Raw genomic sequence first — 6,000 nt, 5'->3', positions numbered from 1 at the left:
TTCGTTGCCTCAAATCAAATAAAAATAGCGGGAAAGATCATCGTTACAGATAAATTTAAAATATTTAATAAAGAATGTAATACATTACATAACCATAATTCTTAATTTTAATTTTGTATTCTAACATTATTGACATCATAGTGATCCTTCTGTAGAAACAAATTGAATTAATTTCTTCATTCGAGCGTACATTTCCACAAGAAATAACGAGAAGCCTAAATGAATTCGGTGCCGATAGTCTTACAAGATAAGGTATCATACTTCAGCCCCTAGAAATGCTGAAACGTACAAGGGGGTGTCTCACGAAAACCCAATTGTACTAATTCCAACAATGAAAACGCGTCAAATTAATAACGAAGCTATTCCAAAAATTTCTCGAACCAGAAAAATTCAAACGAGGCAATATGTGTAACCGCCGACAATTTAAAAAAAGAAAAAAGAAGTTAGAAAAGAACTCGCAGACGGTGCGCAGACTGCGTGGAATATGATAAACTAGCGAGACGAATTTTTCCCACAAAGGGGAACCATCGGCAACGAGCAGCGACAGTTTTCTCGCGATCGTCGGCGGTATAGCGAATCGCGGGGGGTGGTCTTATGAATTTTCCATTCGCGAGACGAGTGGTACAGTGGTGTACGCTCATTTTTGACTCCCGCTGTACATCTTACGCGAGAAAGATGGGATCGCGTGCTACATGTAGTACGCTGGGATTGGCCGTGGCGCCACCCCACTCCGCGACGGTGTTCAGTCGAGCTCGGGCCTTCGTTGGGTGCGGAGTGTGTGTCGTTCCGTCTAGTGTCAGTGTTCAGATTACTCACAGAAAATCAAGGTAAGCCAAACCATTTCGCTCGATACGTATCCGTAGCGTTTGTCACGACCACGATGATCCGTTCGCGCGTTATTTCCGTGCGGCTCGCGTGCCCGGCATTCGCGGATAACACAGAAAGTGCTCTCTCGGTGCTCGATACTCTCGCGTTCACATTGAACGTTAGACGAGGACGTTGGACCGTTTGCTCCGTGCTGCACGGGCCCGCTCGTTTCCGGTGTTTCGACGCGGTTTACCTTTTTTTGCACGGCAGCCCGTTAGACACCGGGCAACCGTCGTTCTAACGAAAGCAACAACATACAAGAGACAGCGCCTCTCCCTTGGAACAAGAGCGACAGAGACGGAGCGTGGTGGCGCTCAGAGCCGTCTTCTTCGTGTGTACTCTCAGGATCGATACACACAGTACACACTCGGCGCGACGCGACGTTCGCTCCTGTGTAAGGTTACGATACGTAGACGCAGAGCTGGCCAAATTTCGTGGAAATATCCTTCGAATGTCCTTCGAACGAACGACGGAAAATGCGAACGGAATTTCAGGGTTGTAGGATAGTCTGTCACATATTTTTGGAGCATCATCCGACGATTGAACTCGGGGAGGACAGGGTGTCGTAGCCGAAGGGGATGTGATATTTGGAGATGCTGATTTCTTTGTTCAACGCGAATTTCTGGAGGTTCGCTCCAAATTCGGGTTAACAAATGCGGCGAAATTATATTTCGGAGCAGAAATCCATTGTGCTCGGTATCTTCCGACCGAAATGGTGTTTCAACCCTCGTGCGCCATCCAGGTCAATTCGACCCGACAACGCGCCTTTGTGTTTATTGGTACATTGTATTAGGATGTATTCATTCATTTGTCAACAGTTTCGATGTGTTATTTAAGTACAAGTTTTTCTTCTTCGATCGGACATCACTTTTGAATATATTCATTTTAGGACATATGAAGAGTGCAGGGAGGCGAAGACCTACCCCCACAATATTACAGAGAATAGAGTATTTAATTGATTGACGAATCATTTTTAGAATAGTATTCTAGCTAAGAATATATTATCAGCGTCACTTTTAAACTAGTCCACTTATTGAAGTAAATATATCTACAGCGATATTCACTAATAAAACACCCTTAAGACAATACTCAAATCGCGGAGCATTTCGTGACTGTTTATCGTCGAGTACACATTTAATTATAAACTAATATCAAATATCAAACAATTTTAAATAAAATAGACTGCTCAAGAGGATATTTAGTGATATTCATTACTAAATTATCTTAAAATCGATGCTCGAACCACAAATATTTCACAGACTATCATTTTTGCATTCGCTCGAAAACTATTCCTGCAATTAAAAATAAAATAGACTACGAGAGAGAATCGTATTTGCTAATCAATAATGAATAACTTTGGGAGTAATACTCAAACCACAAATATTTCACAGACTATCAAGTTTTGCATTCGCTCGAAAACTATTCCTGCAATTAAAAATAAAATAGACTACGAGGGAGAATTGTATTTGCTAATCAATAATGAATAACTTCGGGAGTAATGCCATAAGAAACTTCCGCGAAGGAACACTTCCGCTGTTTACCTACCTTCAGTCTAATGATCCCTCATGATCGCATCTCGTCTCGCTGCGCTCTAAAAATGTAAACACACCCTCGTGCACCTCGTGTGTACCGGTGCAGCCCTTTTTTTCAGCGTGTTGGACGAACACCGCCGCGATTTTTGCGGCGTGTCGCACGGGATCCGCGTGAAACGAGGCCGGTGTTGTATATGGGGTCGGTCCACTATAATATTTTAGCAGGCACTGTACCCGGCCGGGATGCGGGTGCGTGCGACCCTCTCGCCACCCTCGTTATGCGTCCCTGTGCGTCGCGTGCGTGCCTCCCTAACTGCGAGGATGGATTCCCGGCGTTGTAGCCAGCCGCCCGCTATACGCGACACGCAGGAAAATTCAAAGAAATCGAGAGAAGTGCGCGACAGGTACGGCCCGCCATGCGGGCACCTCTGTGAAACGCCACCCTCGCCGTGAACCGTGTGCACGCTCTGGCCACCGACGCTGAAAGGAAACGCGTCAGAGTCACGGGAGGCGATTCGAAAAGGAAGCTGAGCTCTGCCTACACCTGCTTCTGCCTTCTGGAATCGAATAGATGGTTTTTATTATTATTTATTCAATTATTCTAGGGCGTTGGGAGCACTGTAGCGCGGCTGTACTTAGACCCTAGAACTTGAAAATTGGTATTTTTTAGAGATTGTTCGCCGGGATCGAAATTTAGTATTTTTGTCCAGTCATCGTAGGTCCATTTTCATCTGTCGCCGGCATTTGCCCTATAGCTGTGTAATTAATATAAATTATTAACTTATTCCGAGCCATTGCATGGTATAGAGCTTGCAAATTAGGAAATTTATTTATATTATATTATAATATTTATTCAATTATCCTGAGGCGTTGGGAGCATTGTAGTGTCTATACTTAGACCATAGAACTTGAAAATTGGGATTTTTTAGAGATTGTTCGCTGGGATCGAAATTTAGTATTTTTGTCCAGTCATCGCGTAGGTCCATTTTCATCTGTCGCCGGCATTTGCCCTATAGCTGTGTAATTAATATAAATTATTTACTTATTCCGAGCCATTGCATGGCATAGAGCTTGCAAATTAGGAAATTTATTTATATTATATTATAATATTTATTCAATTATCCTGAGGCGTTGGGAGCATTGTAGTGTCTATACTTAGACCATAGAACTTGAAAATTAGGATTTTTTAGAGATTGTTCGCCGGGATCGAAATTTAGTATTTTTGTCCAGTCATCGTGGGTCCATTTTCATCTGTCGCCGGCATTTGCCCTATAGCTCTGAACGCGACAGCACCCTTGTGCCACCGACACTTGCCCCTCGTATTGCTATCAAAATCAGGATGATGCAGCCGTGTAATTAATATAAATTATTTACTTATTCCGAGCCATTGCATGGCACAGAGCTTGCAAATTGGGAAATTTATAGTTGTACCGATCTCTTCGAGTATTTTAATAATTAAAAGGGGTTGATATATTATTTTTTTAATTTCGGTAGTATTATTGCACTATCCTTAGCGCGTTTGAGCTTAAAAAGCGTGGAAATTCGTCGCCCCAGTTCCCGCGACCCGTAAAAATTTTCAAGTGCTCGAAAACTTTTTTGCCGTCGGTATATACCGCGGTTTAAATTTGAATTGGGTCGGCCGAGTTTCAAATGGCGTGTCTTTTTTATCTCCGTTTCACGAACGAATACCCTTATGCCCGTACTGAGGCGGAATATAAACGTTAGAATTTCTTTCTGCGTGACCCGTGGCGTCGCTAAAAAGGTTTCAATCGAATCGGAACTCGGGTCTCTCCCCTTCGCGATCGCGCGATAAGAACGATTATGGAAAATGCTACTGGCCCGGAATAATTCCAAGCGGCGGCGGTTTTTCTGTTCCGAGAACAAAATTTCTATAAGGTCGAATACGTTGGCGTGACGCTCTGCAATAATGAAAATCGAGAACTTTCCAGCGTAACTCGCTGAGAAAAATCGAACCCGCCAGACAGACTTCAAGCGTTTTTATCAAGCTTATATTTATATCAATTTCATTTTATTACCAAAATTACCACCGTCAGCCAGATGACCGATTTCATACTTTTCTCCGATTTCACTAGTTATTATAATTATAAGGCTGCTTTCATGGAATATTACTGTACGTAGTATAATAATTACAGTGTAGCGTCTAAATAATTTTCTGCAAGACCACCTATTAGCCATGTTCAATGTTCGGTACATCTAATTAACAGACTTTTGTTCAACTCTTAACTGGTACACCGAGGTCACGAGTAAACTGCGGATTTTTATGCAAAAAATAGAAGCAGATTAGAATGTACTTTCTTTCTTTGGTAATTCTAATAGATTGACAATGATTCATTGGCATTTCTGCTACTTCAAATTGCAACTACTCAATTTTTCTATAATTCACAGTCTAAGTCACCAGTGATTTGGATCAGCACATTTTTGCACTTTTTATTTGGGATTTACCATGACAAAGGCATACCAGTTAGCACTGCGAAAATCATTGTACCTGATAGGGTTAACCCTTTACATTCGAATGACAACTCCGATTGAAAATTTCCCCGAATAATCAGAGAAACTTTACACGTCACTAAACGTGTTTCTATATCATATTAAATTGCTAACGAGGTGTCAAACCTGAGCAAATTTTATGTGAAATTATAAAAAGAAGTAGCTATTTCAAATAATTCATTTCGAACCGTTAGTTTTAATGCTGTCATTTGAAACTAATAATAACTTTGTTAAAAATTGTTTCATATGCAAAATTTCACTTTCCTAGAAAAAAAGTGAAGATCGCACGGAATGTTCTGGTTCTAGAAAATTGTTGGTTGTCGGAGTTTCGAGTGCAATATACAGTAAATTCTCCCTAATTGACGCTCAGATTGTACACAAAAATGGATAATTTGGGAAGAGAAGATACGATTAATCGAGCCATGCGACTCGTTTTTATACTAGTTGACAATCGGTAACTATAAAAACGAGCCGAAAGCTTATTTATGTATTATATAATATTTTATACATATTTATATATTATTATATATCATATATTTATCGAATAATCGTATCTCCTCTTCTCAAATCGTCCATTTCTGTGTACAATCTGAGCGTCAATTAGGGAGAATTTACAGCATTGTGCAATTGCCGGTAGCACCGCTCTGGTATCGAATTCACAGTTACGAGGCAAATTATGGCTGCAGATGAAATTTCTATCACAGGTGCGAACATCGAAAGGCTAATTTCAAGTTCAAATCGGCAACGTATGACCCAGAACCATAGCTATTCTGTTCCAGAGGACTGATAACAATCGTAATAGGTTCAGACGTTCGAATTACAGACAGCGGATAGGTTGCATCGCGGGGAGTAACAAGAACGCTGGCAATCACGCGCATTAGGTCCGACATTTGCTCTGACGAGAGTCACTCGATTCCTGCGAAATGACACTTAAGCATTAAATCGATCGATATTCATGAATGCATATTGAACTTGATCCCATCGCCATCTCGAACGGTTGTGCGCGAGCGCGCGCTCGTGCGGTTCTCGGTTCCCACAATCAGTCAAGCGTATTACGGCCATCCTATCTCTCTCTCTCTCTCTCTCTCTCTCT

The 6,000-nt window shown here is 41.6% G+C and overlaps 1 protein-coding gene across 4 annotated transcripts in view; it reads left to right on the top strand.

Annotated features, from left to right (window-relative positions):
* The first annotated feature begins 714 nt into the window (after positions 1 to 714).
* tty (tweety) overlaps positions 715 to 6,000 on the top strand; it is a 93,543-nt gene continuing 88,257 nt past the window's right edge. For all 4 annotated transcript variants that reach the window (XM_076521341.1, XM_076521338.1, XM_076521339.1 and 1 more), the window contains exon 1: positions 715 to 827. The gene's annotated coding sequence lies outside the window, so the exon portion shown is untranslated. The remainder of the gene's footprint in view (positions 828 to 6,000) is intronic.

Source organism: Megalopta genalis, chromosome 1, assembly GCF_051020955.1.
Source record: "Megalopta genalis isolate 19385.01 chromosome 1, iyMegGena1_principal, whole genome shotgun sequence".
In the NCBI taxonomy this organism is placed as follows: domain Eukaryota; kingdom Metazoa; phylum Arthropoda; class Insecta; order Hymenoptera; family Halictidae; genus Megalopta; species Megalopta genalis.
Note: the sequence above shows the minus strand (reverse complement) of the source record. Positions and strands in the feature narration are given on the sequence as shown.